Here is a 20,028-nt window from a genome sequence, read left to right as displayed (position 1 = left end):
TTAAAAGACAAAACAGACCCCCACGAGAGCTTCCTCACTCAACGGCCCAGAGAGTGCTGCTGGTTGAAAAGAACTCACAATACTATTGCCCAAATATCAGTACTTACAGGCATTTTTAGAAGCTTGGCCAGATGAACCTGGTCATACTAAGTTCGGAAAGTCTTCATTATTACATACTAGTATATCAGGACTAAATTTTCTTGGGCCAAATAACTAGATATGGGCAACAGTATTCCTCCATTTTCTCCTTATACATTACTGTAGTTTTCCTTTTAATTCCCTATTCTCTGTTCGATTTTCAGGTGAATGAGGGTGTTTCTGTCCTGATTCAGAGAGGATGTCGATTGCCCCATAGAACAAACCAGATTACTTTTTTTTTTTTCCCCAGAGTCTGACTGACTTCTTTATTCTGAGCATAAGTTTACTGGGAGTGGTGATTAGCACATAAGAATCAATTTGTATTCCTTCATGTATGTTGCTTTCTTTTGTTTTGTATATGACTATTTGTTTTGTCATATGACTATTTATTCACCATATCAACTTTTGAGAGTTTTGTGATTGTTTCTATGAATGGAATAATGGATTCACATACATTGATTTGAATTTTTGCAAACTTTTCAAGTCATCGGGCTTCATTGAAAGTGAATTTAGCTGTGACTAAAATGTGCCCTGAACCCCAATTTCCTGAATTAAATTTCAATAGATCAGCTTGGTTAACAGCTTCATTTCTTTGATGAGGTAGGGCATTTCACTTGGAAATTTTATTTCAACAGCAACCCTGACAATAGGGATGGCTTCAGTAAAAGTGGTATAAATGTTGGGCAGATGACAAGCTATAAGATATAGCAGATATCACTACAAAGTCTTGCAGAGCTCCTATTCCTAGCACATTTCCTAGAGATAACTCTTTCAGATTTTCTAGTTCCAAGTTTTAGTCTAATCAGAAGATTTTTATTTTTCAGAGCACACATGGCACACAGGGACATGGGGAAGGACATCTGATGGGGCCTAAGAAACTTAATGGTACCTATTTCAAAAATTCAATGGGACTGTACTTAGGTTCTCTTTCTTTTCTTTTCTCTTCAAGTCACATATTACAACAAAACACACTAGATTCTTTCTTTCCTAAGACACAGGTTTAGGGATCATAATCACCATCTGTTGCTTATCACCTCTTGACTCCGCTCTCTTTGGACTCCTGTCAAGGGCATTCCCATTTCAGGTGGCTCCAAAGACTCCTGCCCCTGAACTCCTACCAGCTTCTCCATGTACCTGTGTCTCATATCCTCATGTCTCTGAGAAATGTCATCTTGAGTGAGAGATCAAGGCTCATTCTGAGGCAAAGTCTTAACATGAACTGCAAATATTTTAGAAAAAATAATTATAATTGGAGGAATGTCTTCACTTCTACATTTCAAAAAAGCAGCTTTTGGTGGATGGGTTTCTTGTGGAAGAAAATCAAATCATTTCTCCTTTTGTGCACATTCGTTCCTCCACTTCCCTCAGCTATAATATCAAGGAAGCTATGAAGTTTCTGACACACTGTCACAAGAATAGCTTGAGATATAGTGGCCACTGTGGGATAGAATGGCCACTGACAGCAAACGGCATTGATCTGAACTTTAATATCTGAGTGACGTGTCTCCTCGATTTCAATATTTTATCCTAAAGAACTCGCTATTTTATCTTTTTTTTTTCTTTGTGCTTTGACAAGAGCAGCACATAAACTCTATCTCCCAGGGTCAACTTTACAGATAAAAGTGTTTTTTTTTTTTGTTTTTTTCCCTTTGCCTGATCAATCCTCCTAATTTGTTTAGTCTTCATATTCTATAATAATCTCCTCACAGGTTTTTCAAAAGAACTTCTGTTTTGATGCCCATCTTTTGACTAAATTCTGTCAAAGAGCTCCATTCCAAAGTCCCACCCATCCACTGCACTGGGAAGCACCATGCTTATTTGCTCTGGAGAGAAGTAAAAGTGAGACTCATCCATAGCCTCCAAGCCAGTGCTCCACTCAGATACTCGCCCTCCTCATTCAAGATTGGGATTCACTTGTCATTTAGTCTCTTCCTCTGCTCTTTCTTCTAGAACTATACAAGGAAAATAATTCCTGTGAATGAGTGAATTAATCTCTTCTAAAACAGGTTTGAGCTGAGAATAGGCCTTTTGTGGAGTGAATTTCAGTTCCAGTATCAAACAAGCCTTCTAACTAATTTACTCCAACTAGACACATGTTTTCCAACCAGACTTGTCATAGAGCTACCCATATCTGTAAATGGATTCCTTCCATCACATTGTCACAAGGATGCACCTATGACAAATGCATCCAGCAATTTATGCTTCAAAAGGTGAAATCCACATACCCTGTAGAGTCAATTAGCTTAATGAGGTATTCCTTATTATCTGGGTAGATGAAAGACTGCCAGTTTTTCTGCTCTCAGAACAGTTAGAGATCTCTGTGTTCATCTATTTCTTGATAGCTTGACATTTTACATAAAGTAGTGGAATTGCAGTGGATTTCATAGTGATCCCTTACATCTGCTCATTTTCTCTACAGTCCATGTACCTTAACTGACTCTACCTTAGAAATGTCTTGGCTATATTGGCCCTCTGTTCTTCTATATGAATTCTAGAATCCACATGTAAAGTTCTTGGCTGCTGAGCCACTGCAATTTCTAGATATGACAGTCAGCCAGGTCAACATGAGCCAATACCGATTTTCCTGACAGCAGAGCTTCTCTGGAGTTGGATCGTTTTATCCAATCTTTGAACCCTGTGGCCACTTTATTTGTTGTGACAGCTTTGGCTGCCAGCTCAGCTCCAGCCCTTGGCACCCAGCACACACGTTTAAAGAGGCACAGGGATCTCCTTTTTTTTTCTTTTTCATAGCAAATTCACCTCTCTTTTAAATAAATTACTAATTGGGGGACTTTGTGGTTGTCAGGCTCTTCTGCTGCCAAGTTGTTCCTGTTAAAGGCCTCAAGAAAAAAGTCAAACATTTCAGAGGCCTTGCTGGGTATTGGGCTAGCCAGCTAGGTGTCTGCTTGACACTTTCCTTTGCAAAATTACTCTGTTTGGGCTTGGAACAGACATCTTAGCAGTCCCTTTGGAGGAGATGGGCTAGCTAACTCCATAGCCAGCCACTCATTCAAGGCTAGCAGTGAGTGACCTGTCATCAAAATTAGGAAAAAATAGTACCCACTTATGAATGGACCAATTAAACTATTTTTCAAATACCCCTAGCATCTGAAAAAATGGAGTATGTTCCTTCATAGCCAACAACTCTTAATAAAGCAGTTGTAGATACAAAGCCATAGTATCATAAGAGTGCAAATATAAGAATGGGTGTACAGGAAAATCTTAGACAAAGAGAAGGAATAGAATACCCAGAATCTCTTGTTGTCCCATCCCACAGCCTGCACTGGGCTTAAATGGACAGCATGCACACTGGCCAATATTTGAGGAAAGAAGAAGGCTTTCTCAATAGTGTTCTACTTACTTATAGGGAGAAGGGAGCAGGGAATATATGCGAGACTATCTAAAAGTGGTATTTTCTTGGCTTGGGAAGTGACTTGTTAGAAAGGGTGACGTTTTGAAACCCATAGACCATCAAACTCTTCTACAACTGAGCTAACACAGATCTGGTGAGCCAAGTATCCGGCAAGCTACCAAAGGGGGAAAGAAATGAGCTACCATCACCTTTCAAATCTTTCTTCAGTGATGTTTAAAAATCTAGTCCTGAAAGTATTCTTCTCTGTTATCTCCTAGAAGTGTTTTTTTGTTGCTTTTTTTTACATCTCTCATATTGAAATCTACTCTCTTACCTTATATTGGTTTTGTGTGTACAATATAAAATAGAGGTCAATGTGTGCATATTATATTACATACACACAAACATATTTTCCCATATGGATATCTAATTAACATAGAACAATTTATTGAAAAGGCTACCTTTCCTGAGGACACTGCCAATGGAGTGGTACATGTGATATATATATATATATATATATATATATATATATATATATATGTATAGAACACAGTGGTACATGTGTAATGTGTATATAAAAGAATAGCCAAATAAACCAAGGAAGAAAGAGTCAAGCAACAAGTAATATATATTGGTTCCTTCCTTGGTTTATTTGGCTATTATTTTGCCGATATCAGACTATCCTATTCACTGATGCTTTTAATAACTCTTGCTATTATTGGAAGAAATTCTTCAGCTGTCCCTCAGATTTCTTCATGTTTTGCAAGCAGAGGAACTGATTACCATTGTTTTGGTTTAACTTTACAAGGGTGTTGGTAAAGCAAACAGTCTTAGAAGATAAAAGACACCGTCTTTTTCCAGAGCAAAGGGAAACTTAGAGTTCTGAAACTTAGTCTCAGAACATAGTGATATTATCTAGTTCTGGAGCAAAAAGGAAGAATGCTCACTGTTATAAAAGATTCAAGTTCTATAAACTGGATTAATCTCTCATAATGCAAACTGCATGTGCTGGTGTCATCTGGCCCCCTCTTTGCATCAAAATCATTGTGCAAATTGGGGTTTAGGAAACTGACAAAAATATGCTGGTGCTCTGGATATGTGTACTTCTCTTGCTATGAATAACAAAGTCCTGACCCAAGACTAGATGTTTGTGTGATTTTCTTCTGAGATTGATCCTGGCTTACACTGTTAGTTTCCTTCCTTCATTAGACTGGATCATAACACCAAGGGAAGGTGAAGTTTAAAACTTCAAATCCATACTGATTTTTCAGTAAAATGCATAGAAATAAACCATAAAGAATCACCCAAATAAATAAGAAAGACAGATACCATTCAGTCTGCAAACATAATCTAGTCCCAAGTTTTGAGCATGTGATTATGTGCTATATCTAAAACATAAATTTTATGGTGACATTTTAAGTAAATTGAAGCCAGTCTACTATCACAAATCTCATATGTTCCATTCATAGATTCTTTTTTTTCCCCTGAAAATTAATACAATGGTTATCACAATACTCTTAAAGAATAATGTCTAAGCATTTCATTTTCAGAAATCAAAAAGTAGCTCTGGTACAATTTACATGGAATTATAGGAGATTAGAAAGATGAGATTTACACTTGTTATATTTACCCTCGTGTTAACATTATGTAGTCCGTTTTGATTAATTTCTTTATATCTTCTTTTTCTGTAGTTAGAGAATGATCTTATCCATTGTGTGCAGATAAAACAAAATGCCCATAGATTCAAAGCTAAAGAATGTCAGGATTTAGTATTAAATTTAAAAGACAAAGTGTTTCAAAGAAATTAAAGTTGACCCCATGTCAGAAAAAAGTGCCATATAATAAAGTCCTGAGAAACTGATGCAAAAATCTAAGAGTTAAAGGAGTTAGTGCTAAGCCTACTCTCCTATGGATTTCATTTGTAGGGAGACAGGGGTTAGTATTACCACCTCACACACCCTGCCCCCACACTCCACTAAACTAAAATGTTCTTGCATTTTTTTGTTTCATACCAGATCTTGACATCCTTTTGAATTTATTTTACATACTTGGGGAACATGAATACAACTTCATGCTTTCATCCTTTTATAAGACATTCATTATGTGCATTAACTGACAGCTGTGAAATTATGTGCCACTTGTCTTAAATAAAAGCAAGAAAATTCAAAATAGATGTGCATTCTGTACTTAGGCAAATTTCACAGAATCTTCTTTAATTCAAATTTCTCTAGACACTTATTTTAATATAGGCTTTCAGTACAGGGAATATGTTCAGTCATTTCTACATATTGAGTGTCTGATGGTTTTGAAAGCTCAGAAGGCAGTCTATGTTTTTCTCACTTGTTTTTAGTGTAACTAGATTTGGCAGCTCTGTATGAGTTTTTGCATCTTAAAAAAAAATGTTCATCTCTATTGCATTTCATTGTATATTAATGTTGTTCTTTAAAATTCTTTAATATTCATTTTGCCATTTATGTCAAAGTTGTCCAAAAGGAAATCATTAGTGAGCACAACATTTGCAGCCGTTGAAGTGGTGCCACTTTTTAAAGATCTTTCTTGGGGGACAAATATGAAAAAATCGCTAGTGGAAAAATTATGTTTCCCGTGCTGAAGACAGTCTGGAAAAAAGAAATGTTCATTTCTAGACATAGATCTCTGTTCTGCTTTTCAGAAAAGTAAAGAATATCTGATTAGAACAGAAGACAAGGACACAGAATTTTAAAACAGTGAAAGTATTTAAAATGAGTAAAAGCAGAAAGCCCTATCCAGAAGATTCAACTTTGGAGACTCCTGCACTGTTTTCATTATTATTTAGGTGTTCATAACAGTAAATTGCAGTGAACAAAGTAACAGCTGCTCTATGGAGTAAAAGAACATTCAACCATTAGTTTCAATTGCTTGGACAAAAACTTCATTTGGAACATGCTTACATGCTCTACCAAAGCAATGTTCAATTTCATATTCAATATGTAAACATTAGACAGCTAGATAGATGGATAAATAAATAGATACACAATAGATGAATCTCTCAATAGTTAAATCAGCATACAGATTTAATTGGATATTATTGCCTTTTAATTTGATTTCTTTTGATCCATAGGTTCATTTTTACCTACATAAAAATGTAGATAACAAGTAAATCATACTATTTAACATCTTGTGCTTCCAAGATTATTTTTGGAAAGTGTTGATCTGCCCTAGATAATCTGCTTGTTAAAACAGTAACCTGAGCATACTTCACTTCAAGATCTGTGTGCATGTGAGTGTTGACTAAGTATTAGTGAATATATTATTATTATTATTATTATTATCATTATTACTATCATCATTATTAACAGGGAAAAGTCATGGACAAATAATTCCAAAGACAAATATAAAATAGCAACTATAGTGAGTACAACAAAGCAGGTGCCTATTTCTGTGAGAGGATATAATAAAGGGATATAGCACTCCTGGATAAATCATGGATTGTTTTCAAATGGAAGAATCAACTTAAATGACAACTGAAACAGGTGATTAGGTGTTAATTAAATTAAATGTCTGTAATTTCAGTAAAACTCAGTATTATTCATGAAGTTTGACAACCTGCTTCTATATTTTATTTGGAAAAACAAAGTGCAAAAAGAGTCATGTCAATTTTGAACAACAAGAAGAGTAAGGTCGAGGAAATTGCCATGTTATTATATCAAGGTATAATAATGAAAAATATAGCATGAGTCAATGAAGAGAAAATTAGAACAATGGAACTGGATCGAGAATGCAGAAGGGAACCCATGCTTATAAGGAAATGAAGTATGATACAGGAGCATGTGAACAGATGGGTTATACATCAAGTGCTTTGGGCACAATAGATTAACCTTATGTGAAAATAGTAGATCCATACGTGATATCATATACAAGTATCGTGTTTCCCTGAAAATAAGACCGGACCGGGTCTTATATTAATTTTTGCTCCAAAAGATACTTTAGGATTTATGTTCAGGGGATGTCATCCTGAAAAATCATGTTAGGGCTTATTTTCTGGTTAGGTCTTATTTTCGGGGGGAAATGGCATGTTAAAAAACTTAATTTTAACAATTAATTTTAAATTTAGAAAGAAAATATAATACACTATCTAGGTAAAAATTGAATGTTTCTTAAATAAGGCATAGCAACCAAAATGTTAAAGAAAAATGTTGATAAATTTGATTACATTTTAATTTACAACATGTTATATTCATAGAAAGACATCAGACTGGTAAAGTATAATCTCAGGCTCAGAGATAGTTACAAGACCTCATGTTCATAATATACTTTTAAAAATTAAAAATTAATGAGAGAAAAGTAAATCCAGTAGATGAACAAGCAAAATATTTGATTAGGCAACTTATAGAAGAGATTAATCAACATAAAATGAGCTCAAGTTTTCTATCAAAAGAATGCAATTAAAAACTATTAAGATAGAATTTTGCACTAGTAACAAAGATGCAGAGAAATCACAGCTCTATTATTCTGCTGAGGAAATATAAACTGCTACAAGCATTTTAGGGAGCAATACGATAATTCCTAGAAAAATTGAAAAATGCACATACAATGTATATTACACAACTATACATATATACATGAGAAAAATATGCTACATTTTTCTACACAGGCATATGTTTTATCACTCAATAAAATACAGGATGGTGTAAGGAAAGAAGGATGGCAGGAAGGAAGGGAATTAAAAACCCTAAATCTAATCTTTAGAAGAATGGTAAACAAATAATGTTGTGTTTGTACATGAAATATCAAATATCAATGAAAATGGATAAACTAGCTCTCTATATAAATATGGATGAACTTCACAAGTAATATTGGGAGTAAAAAAGTAAATTGCACAAGAGTATATGCCACGCTATTCAATGGTGTATACAATGATCCCATTTACATAAAGTTTTAATACATGTAAAACAAAGATTTATTGCTTAATAACACATATATATGTAGTACAGAATGTTTGCTAAATGTTGGTATTAATAAAACTTTGAATCAGAACATTAGTTATTTGGGTTTGAGAGTGGGGGAGGAAGTAGATATGAGTGGAGTACACAGGGATTCAGTTCTATTGGCAATGTTTTATTTTTTAAGCTGAGTGAGGTAAACATGATTGTTGTTTACATTATCTATACTTTGTGTGTGGGGGGTGGGGGGGGTGGGGGGCATGTCTAATAGGACTTAAAATGAGAGGAAAGAACTTTCCAGACAGAGGAATGGGTGTATACGTAGATAGGAAGGAAGCGGCATGGGACAAAAGGAAGACCAGTGTGGTCTGGTGGAGCCAATGTTTGAGATGAGGCCAGATTAGTTACATAGTTAGGAAAATCATGCCGTCTTGCTAGTTATACCAAGAGAGTTTGTTCTCAAAGCTATGGGGAAATTTAGTAGAAAAGTGATGTGATCATATTTTTCTTGTATGATGATATATTCCCAATTTTATAATTGAATAGTGTTTCCTTCTACCTGATTTTATGAATATAATATAAATTTAATCATATATATATATATATATATATATATATATATTCTAAATAAAAATATAATCTAAATTTGTGCTGTCCTATACAAAAGTAGACCTACATAAAATAGAGTGTGTTTGCTGTTTCACTGGGATTTTCCAGCACATAGCTTTTCCTGGGAATGAAATTTAGAGGTCAACAAATTATTCACATCTGGCCATTCATGTCCTTGGCAGAAAGTTTTTTTAAGAATGTACTAAACATTTTCCTGTAAAATTACACATTGACCAAAATTATCGTCTTCCTAGTCCTAAGTATTAGTACTGATTTTGCTTCCAACATATGAGAAAGGGTACGAATAATTCATGAATCAACTCTTAAAACAGGTTTTATCACACATTGTTATTCCAATCATTTAAGTAAAAGTAAGTTCTTTAGACTGAAAGCTTCTCATAGACAGAAACTAGGGTTTTTGTATCTTTTTTCTTCCATTACCATTCTGCATAATTAAATAGGTGTTAAAATGTGTTCATTGACCAAAATTTCTTATACTTAATAGAAATACTTCCATCTGCGAGTCATTTGTACAGTACTTTGGGAAAATGACACTGCCTCATTTGCTTCCTGTAAGAGAATTTTCATAACTCCTGCTTTAGCTTCCTTGTCAGAGAAATAAATGCACTAGATAGACTTCTTAATGACTGACAAACTCTTCCAATGGAGCTGAACCCACTTTGTTTTCTAAGTCTCATTCTCCTTCAGCAAGTGAACAACTCATTAAGAATACAACAAAATTTAGCATCCGTGATGAATTATCCAATACATTATTAGAGTTGTCACACTGCTGTAGTGTGCATGCAATAGATCTTTGGTGCAGAGGCACCATCATGATATATTATTCAAAAGATAGGTTCTTCTGAGCAGTAGATTCAGCTTAATAAGAGTCTTGCCAATTGTTTAAAAACATAAATTTTCAAAGTGACACCTTATGTAAGACCCAGTGCCACCTTCTAGATAATAAACATGCAAATGAACTACCTGCTATATAAATGGTATGAAAACATGCTTGGATTGCTACATACAAATATATCATAATGAACAATTATATAATTTTATAACCTAAATTTAATAAATCTATACACCTGATGAAATTAAAATTAATAAGAAAATGGATATTTTAGAGTTCATAAACTATCTTAATTTAAATGCTTTTCTGTCTTTTTTTCCTACAATTACTTATACATATACAAAATATCAGTGTAACTAAGAAATATAGCAAATACACTTTTAAAGTATAACGTTGCAAAAACCATACTACATTCTTTCAAAATATACTTTTCTATCTTTCGAATATCAGATTCATTGTTTGTATGTCATTACTTGATCTTATTAGAAAATAAATATTGATTCTCCAAGGTTTTCATGGCATTACGACCTGGTATACATCGTTTGTTTTACCAGACAAGCTACACTAAGCAAACTAAAATCATCCAAAGTATACATGATTGACTATTATTTCTACCCATTTAAATGCATGTATTAGAACATACATGAGCAGTCTTCTTTCTAATAATTGTTATAATTTTATTATGAAATGGATGCTACTGAAAGTATATTACCATTTTTTTCCCTGTAAATTCTTATCATTCTTTTTACTATATAGGGATATTTGATTGGGTCCAAACCACTTCCTTCATCTTAATTTAATTACTAATTACAAATTAAGGTCATTCCAACACCAAGTGTTGGTTTTATGCAGTATTTAATTTGATTGTGTGCCCTCTCCTTCAATATGTCAGATTTATTTTGAATCCTTTCACGAATAAAAGATTCAAAATGTCAAACACTAATCAATAAATACTTCGTTCTTTCATAAAGAATCAGAAGCCTCAGTGATGGGAAAATAATTATCCCACCAAATTCCCTGTCGCTCCCTCACTGCCCAATGGCAAGGTCTTGTTCTCCTTACCATGTCTCTACCTCTCTGTGATCCTCATAAGTCTAGGCCAGAAACTAAGCATGCCCCTCAATATAGGAAATGATAGCTTTTCAAAAAATAGCATTTTCAAAGATGTACTAATGAAAAGGGAAGAAGGAATTGGCCTCAAATTTTATCTATATGTATATCCATACATATCTATCTAATCTATCATATCAATCTATCTATCATCAATCTGAAATAACATCAGATCCCTTAAGGCTCATCTAATTCTAATTTCTTTTTATACTAAACATTTGACATATATTAAGCTACTTGGATGAAATATGACTTCCAACAAGTAATTTAATAGAATTGTTCAAAAGGATGATAGATACCAATGTTAAGCAATCATTTCCCTCCATGAGCATTTTTAAATACCCATTCTCCTTTAAAAAATAGCAAATAATTATAAAATTAAAGACAGGATTTTACTGTTCAATATTAACAATTTCTTCCAGAGAAAATATTTTCTTTTCTCTTAAACCAATGTTTTCCTTGTGTTTCTTTTAATAAATGTCACTGTATCCTTTGGACAACATCCCAACATTTTTTTTCTTTTTTTTAATAAAATTTATCGGGGTGACAATGATTAGTAAAATTACATAGGTTTCAAGTGTACAATTCTGTAATGCATCATTATTATATATCACATTGTGTGTTCACCACCCAGAGTCAGTTCTCCTTCCATCACCATGTAGTTAATCTTCATCTACCACCCCCTCCTGCCTTACCCTCTGGTAACCACTAAACTATTGTCTGTGTCTATTAGTTTGTGTTTCTTTATTTGTTTCTCTTGTTTCTTTGTTTTTTTCAGTTTTATATCCCACATATCAGTGAAATCATATGTTTCTTAACTTTTTCTGTGTGATTTATTTCACTTAGCATAATAATCTCAAGATCAATCCATGTTGTTGCAAATGGTACTGTATCATCTTCCATTGTGTATACCGTGTTTCCCCAAATATAAGTCCTAGCCAGACAATCAGCTCTAATGCATCTTTTGGAGCAAAAATTAATATAGGACCCGTTATTCTATTCTATTCTATTCTATTCTATTCTATTCTATTCTATTCTATTCTATTCTATTCTATTCTATTATTATATTATATTATATAAGACCCAGTCTTATATTATAGTAAAATAAGACCGGGTCTTATGTTAATTTTTGCTCCAAAAAACGCATTAGAGTTGATTGTCCAGCTAGGTCTTATTTTCAGGGAAACAGGGTATATACCACATCTTCTTTATCTAATCTTCTATCGAAGGACATTTTGGTTGTTTCCATGTCTTGGCCACTGTAAACAAAGGTGCAGTGAACATCGAAGCACATATATCTTTACAGATACATGTATTCAGACTTTTTTGGTAGATACCCAGGAGAGGGATTGCTGGGTCATATGATAATTCTGTTCTTAATCTCTTGCCTTCCTTAGTGGTTGCACCAATCTGCATTCCCACCAACAGTGTAAGAGGGTTCCTTTTTCTCCACAGCCTCTCCAACACTTATTATTTGTCATATTGATGATAGCCATTCTAACTGGGGTGAGGTAATATCTCACTGGGGTTTTTATTTGCATTTCTCTGATGATTAGTGATATTGAGCATTTTTTCATATGTCTGTTTGCCATTTGTATGTCCTCTTTGGAGGAATGTCTCTTCAGGTCCTCTGCCCATTTTTCAATAGGGTTGTTTGTTTTTTGTTGTTGAATTTCATGAGTTCCTTGTATATTTTGGATATTAGCCCCTTATCGGAGGCACTGTTTGCAAAAATCTTCTCCCATTCAGTTGGCTGCCTCTTTATTTTGTCGATGGTTTCTTTTGCTATGCAGAAGCGTTTTAGTTTGATATAGTCCCATTTATTTATTGTAGCTTTTCCTTCCCTTGCCTTTGGAGTCAAATTCATAAAATGCTCTTTCAATCCAAGGTCCATAAGTTTAGTACCTATGTTTTCTTCTATGTTGTTTATTATTTCAGGTATTATGTTTAAGTCTTCGATCATTTTGAGTTTATTTTGTACACAGTGACAGACAGCCATCTAGTTTCATTCTTTTGCACATGGCTTTCCAACATCGCAACATTTATTGCCTTTATATAATCACATACTACAGAAATATTGGCTTTTATTTATGTTTATTTATGCTTATTTTTATCATTACAAATAGAACTTGTTCTAATCATATAATACCATTGAATCACATATGAAATTTAAAAACAGTACTAAGTAAAAATAAAGATTAAATATTAAAATAAAACAGATTTTAAACCCTGAAAATGAGAGAATCCTATACAAATATAAACTTCATTCAAATTTTGACTACAATCTTTGCATCAAGTTAATCTAAGAGAGATACAAGTTACAAGATTCATAGATTCTATAATATAAAGGCTGTTTAGTTCATCATTAACTGTAGAAAATTTGGTAGCACAAGAAAGTCTCCTTATGGGTTATTATAAAGGGATCAGAAATTCACTAATAAATTTCTTACCAACATTTCTACAAAAAACATAATATCTCATTTAATTTCTTTCTTATAGAATTCCTCAATGAAAACCTAATTAAGGACAATCTGGAAAAGAGATATTTGTTAATAGTCTCTGCTGCCCTCCATATTACCAGGCACCAAATATCCTTTTTCTTCCTTCTTTATACACATACAAAATACTGTGAAATTTCTCAAGAGAAACAACCCATCTTCCCTGGCAAATCCCTCCAGCTCAGAGTCAAGCTCTCTGGGTACCAAACTTTGTGCTATGTCTGGTTGTGGCTCCTTTAGTTCCACTGTTCTATAAACACAAAAGATAATTTATCTGCACACACACTTTACAAACATGTACACATTCACACCCCATATAAAATGGTGGAAGAATGAAAGTGAATGTTCCTATTCAAAATGAGAAAAAGAAGAAAACCCTAGAATTACTTTTGTTCAAGTCAAAATCACAGAGATATGTCAGTACATCTAGAGATATATCTTATTTTCAAAATATTTCCTTTTTCCTTCAGTCTCCACCCCAAAATAATGACTTGTGAAATCTTTACATGCTTTCTTCATTCAATTAGAGATGATTGAAACAATAAAGCAACAATTTTCTGTATTTTAAAGAAAAACTATATCATGTTTATCTGTTGATCTATTTATTTTCCTACCTAGTTACCCATTATTCATTATGTGACAATCTGTGTCTTTTTTTCTTAACATGATGTGAACTTTCTTCCAATTCAATGCAAATAGATGTAATTCATTTCTTAAACAGCTACAAATACTTCATACTATGTATGTGTTTTATATATTTGGTAGGATTTACTCAATCATTTTCTTAATCATTATAGGATTTTCTCAATCATTATAGGTTTTCAGGGATTTTTTTTCAAATGATTTTTCTCACAACTATGCCATACACACACACACACACACACACACACACACACACACACACACACATTGTGCTTTTATTTCTGTGGAATACAATCTCATAAGTCATTTGTTTAATCAAATATTATTTTATTTTACAAATGATATCAATTCACACTTGGACTAGCATACCACATCTTCAGCAGCAATAGATGTGATACATCTTTATGACTTTTACCAATCTAAATGAAAAATCGCATCAACTTTCTTTGAATTGCATTTCTCTAACTCCTAGAGAGTTGTTTCATTTGTCTAAAGATTTTTATATTCGTAATTTGCATTTCCCTTTTTGTGCATTTTCTCATTTTTGTATTATTTGCCCTTTCATTCATTCCTCTTTTTTCACAAAATTTTGGGAGCTGTTGTACTTCAAATATTGTTTTTGAGACTGATGCCTTCCTTTGTTTATTTTAAAAATGGAATCTTCAATCTTATCCAAAAAAATTATATATACTTAAATAGATTTCTTTTTAAATCTGGATTCTTTATAACCTCAAAAATGTTCTAATAATGCAAATTTTACACACATACCCTCCTATTGTTTCTAATATTCTATTATTTCACTTTTTATACTACATTTTAGAACCAAACATAATTTATCTAGTACTCATTTTGAGACACATAATCTAAATGCTCTCTTTCAAAAGTATACTCAAAATTTCAGCAGCATTCATACAATGAAACATGATTTTCCCAATAAATTGAAATTTATTATAATCATATTTTGGTACTCATATGCATACTCTACTTATAGATTATACCCTTTTACACTGTTCTTTTTTTTCTTCAGGTGCTAATCTTTCACAATATTGTGATCATTATTATGTGTAACACAAGTCTTTTTTCCTCTCTTCAATTATAAGTTTTAAAATATATTGAATATCTTGTCAGGATTATTCTTCCAAATAAACTGTAAATTGTTTTCACTTCCAAAAGAAAAAGTCCAGCTGAAATTCACATTAGAGTTTCATTATATATCAAATGCATCAACATGCATATGGATTGTTTTTATCTCCATTTGTTCAGTTTATACATATTTCTTGCTGCATAATAAAATTAAGATTACCTTTTTATATTTTTATGTTATTTTTTCAATTTATTTTCAGTATCTCATTCTACATAAAAAATGTGATTTAAAATTGTATTTCCTTTGGATAGAGAGTCCACTCTTTCCATGACTTTTTATAATGAAATTTTATTGATTTCTACATAATTTTACATTTTCTTTTTAACTTCTTTACTCAAATATATAGGTATATACATCTATATTTTCTATCGTTTTCTAAAAGGCTATATAAAAGTTAAATTAAAGACGAGATTTTGGGGGGGCAAGAGCAAAGTAATAAAATAACATTGTTTTTTATGGGTTAAAAAATGAAATAAATATAGTGCTTTTTCAAAACTGGAAGTTAATGAAGACTTTAACCTAAATTGATCTCCATGCCATTTCTGCCCTGTGGTGTGCTGAGAAGGTACCTAATAAAGACCTAAATTATCCTCAGATAATCCATGGTATTCTGCTGCTCCCTTCCCTGAAAGAAAGTAGAGAAGCAGGAGGACTAAGAGAAAGAAAAAGAGAAGGAGGGGCATTCTCGATACAAATATCCAGCTCTCATGTAGTAGAATATCAGTGACCTGAATATTTCAGCCCAGAATCATAATCACCCACTTCAGCCATAAAGTATATAGAGAGATATAGATAGAGAAATAGAATTAATCAGAGAAATACACTGATAAAATCACTTATTTTGACAACTGGTTTTAACAAGGGAACCAATTAGAATAAATTAGATGTAAGATGAACATGTTACTAACTATATGCTTTGAGTCACTATGTAGAGTTGTTAAAATAATTCACTTTGGTATGGGGATACTTGTGTCAAAAATAAATAAGTTTAGTTCTAGAATAATTCATTTCATTATTGATCTCTTTAAGTGCTTAGATGTCATAAAAGTGTCTACTGTACCACATTCTATCTATAAAATCATAACACTAGTTAGTGGTCTACTAATACGATTTTATTCAGGGCAAGTGAGAGGCATGTATCCAAATATTGGAAAGGGTTTTTTAAATCAAGTAGAAGATGTTAGAATGCAACAAGCCAAATTACAGCCTATTTTACACTAACCAAACGTTTTACTTAATCAGTGTATTGTACATTTTTTTAAGATACCTATCACTTATCTTTATCTTTTTGGATATTGTAATCATTTCCATGGAGCCCGTATCTCTTTATAATGATTGAATGGCCTAAGTTGATGACAGTACTGACACGTATTTTTAAAATTGTTGTAATTTACTAATATCACTTATGTAACTGCAAACACCTTGGGTTCAGGAAACAAAAGTAATGGATAATATTTTACTATAATTATGGTGATAATGAATGACAAGTGATTGTTATTAGGAGTTTTACATTTTATTCTGGGTTTTGACTTCCAATTTAATATCTTCTGAAAAATATTTCCAGTATTCCAACAATATAGATGTCAACTCTCTTACTGTCTTATTTGGGGCACTAATATTCTATCCCTCATTATATTATCAAGTTATAGAACATTTAACTGAAGTAACTGAAAACTTTTGAGGCCAAATTCATTAAATATGATATTTAAGTTCCATGATATGATACATAATGAAAAAATATGTGAAGTTTTAAGAATATATAGAAGTTGTTTAGGTTAAGTGAATCTGTTAGTTTGAAAAATATAAATAAATAATGTTTTTGCATAATTAAGATTTACAGTTTTAAGGTGAACAATTTTATACTGAAATGTCAAACAGTTAAATGATGTATGCAACAGCATCAAGATGACTTGTGCTGTAATTTCGCTGATACACAAAGATTTACTTAATACATTCTATGTGTCTCTAAATACTTTCTATATATTAACTCAATCTCACAAATCTACAAGGTAGCTACCAATATTATTAAGCATACGTGTAGATGAAGAAAGTGAGACATACAATTTAAATAATTTGCCCAAGATCAAACAACTAATAATTCATTCAGGCATATTGTTATTGAGACCAAACATGAAGATCTATGCTAGACTTATTCTCATCCTTATTGCTTTAGAGTGCAAATGTTAGACTCCGTTTGCATGTAACCTGTAAAGACAACTGTCAACACAGAATGAAAGATACGAATAACACACAGAATATAATGAATAACCACTCAAATTCATTACCAAAAAAAACAGGCAGTGTGTGGGGCGGGGAGGTTAGAGCTCACAAGATGATAGTTCTTTCTGGAACTCTCCATGATGAGAGAAACTTGAATATCATAGTGAATAGAAAAGTGTACTATGTGAATTATGATCACCTTATGAGACACAGATTCTCTATTCTGATGTACATAGTGACAATAGGAGATGTGCATCTTTGAAATAGGAGAATTAATGAACTTAATCAACTGAGAAGAAACATGTATTAGTGTTTAATAGTGTATGACCTTAACATTTAAAAATCTTAATTGAATTCACTAAATATTTTCATTTATTCAACAAATGTATATGCAGCATTTATGATGCGTCAGATGCTATTGTAAGCACCATCATTACAATGATTAAACACACGGTTTTTCCTTTCATGCATGGTGTTTACATTATTTTTGGTGTGTGAAGTATGGGAATAAACAAGCTAACATAAATCACAAAATGAACACATGATTTCCAATAGTGTTAAGAGTCCTCTGAGGAAAATAAAGTGAAATGACTGGAGAGAAAAGATTTAACTCAGATTGGGTGGGCAGAGGCTTTATTGAGAAGTTGATGCTTAATCACAGACAGGAATGTTAAGGATCCAGTCGTATACAGTTTGGGCTAGAGTGTTCCAGGCAGAAGGATCTAAAAAAGCAAAGATTTTGAATTAGAAATAAGTTTGATGTGCTTTAGATTCTGACAGAAGACCTGAATGGATGAAATAAACAGAGAAAGGCAGAGAGAGATAGGAAATGAAATCAGACAGGTTGACCGGGACTGAATAATGTAAGGCCTTTGTGGGTCAGGGTGAGATTCTCAGGTTTATTTTCTGATTGTAATAGAAACTCACTGGATGGTTTGAGTGTTAGGCAAAATGATTTCTGATTCTTGACTTGACCTAAGCCAACTTAAGAAGCTCCTTTCTCTCACTAAGGACCAGTGTGTCCCAGTGGGGTGGACCTGTATCTCTTGTAAGGAATGGTTTTATATACTAGATAAGTAGGCCAATTAAGTTGTTTATTCAGCTCTTAATAAGCATGTGCCACTGCACTACAAGCCACCTGTGTTCCTGGAGGCTATATACATTAAGTCCCCCATCCCTTTCAACAGTGGAGATGTACATTCTTACTGCAGCCCAAGACTCTGCTTCTGTCTGTTAATACACTCCCTTTAGTTCTGGAGTTGTCAGCCTCTTTCTTTGGTCTCTTGGCCCAGTACTTCATTGGAGGTTCCAGTAAACCACCTCAGGAAATTTTCCCAACATGGAGTAAGTGAGTAAAGTATAGAATTTGCACTTTAAAATAATTATGTAATCTTCTTTGTAGATAACAGACTTTTAGGAAGTAAGAATAGGTGAAGGCTATTGGTGAAGGCTAGTAGGTGAAGGCTAGTTAATAGGCTATTGATGTAGTGACTATAATAGTTTAAGTGGGACTATATTAATATCTGATTGATGCTGTAAGAAATTATCACAAATTTAGCAGTTTAAAACCCTAGAAATTATTATCACATAGTTCTTGAGGTCAGAGTTCTGAAACAGGGATCATGAGCTAAAATCCGGTTGTTGGCCTGGTTCCATTCCATCTGGAAGCGCTAAGGAAGAATCCATTTCATGCCTTTTCCAGTTTCTCATGGCTACTCACAGTTCTTGTTCCTGGCTTTTTCTTCCATCTTCAAATTCAGCAAAGTCCAGTTGATTATTTCTCATACTACCATATTTCTGGTTTTTGCTCTCCTGCCTCACTCTTTCATGTGTAAAGACCCTTGTGACTATACTGGACTTTCCCAGATGATTCTAAATAATCTTCACCTTTTAAAATCCACTGATTAGCAACCTTAATTCTATCCATAACCTTAATTCCTCTTTACCATGTAACCTAACATATTTACAAATTTCATGGACTAGGACATGAACATCTTTGGTGACCCATTTTTCTGCCTACCACTGGTGGTAACAGTACTAGTGATAAGAGGTGGTCAGGCTCAGAATAAAGTTTGATAGCATAACCAACAGGATGTATGGATGCATTGGAGCAGGAAGTAAAAACAGTAAGGGGAGTCTGCTAAATTTGTGAGTGAATGGTGGTACCATTTACTGAAAGTGGGCAGTTTATTATGAGGTTTGATTTCAGGGGAGGGAGTAAAGTTGGAGATATACATTTTGGAGAATTCAGTCTTAAGTTTTTATTTTTTCTTAAATATGTTCCATTAAGCTCTCTACTTTGCATGCCACAACATTAGTAAATGAATTATTCTTCACTCTTTCACATTTAGTTGATTTTTCTAATTCGTAGTTGTTTTATGTGTGTCTTCTTATGTAAATTTTAATTATTTTGTGCTAAACAAAAGAGTAATTTAATTTGAAAAAGAGACATTGCCATCCATCACTCATGTGGTTTGACAACGTAATGAGAAATCTCTTATTTGATTTGCTATCTCACTCTTTAATAATAGAGAGCACTC

General features: G+C 33.1%; 2 pseudogenes; both read right to left on the bottom strand.

Moving 5' to 3' along the window:
• On the bottom strand, window positions 1-931 carry LOC109456113 (elongation factor-like GTPase 1; annotated as a pseudogene).
• Window positions 932-1,677: 746 nt separating this feature from the next.
• LOC141569999 (elongation factor-like GTPase 1) lies at window positions 1,678-19,273 on the bottom strand (annotated as a pseudogene).
• Window positions 19,274-20,028: the final 755 nt, after the last annotated feature.

This window comes from Rhinolophus sinicus, linkage group LG02 (assembly GCF_036562045.2).
Source record: "Rhinolophus sinicus isolate RSC01 linkage group LG02, ASM3656204v1, whole genome shotgun sequence".
Taxonomy (NCBI): Eukaryota; Metazoa; Chordata; class Mammalia; order Chiroptera; family Rhinolophidae; genus Rhinolophus; species Rhinolophus sinicus.
The sequence above is the reverse complement of the archived record's forward strand: the minus strand, read 5'-3'. Positions and strand labels throughout refer to the sequence as shown.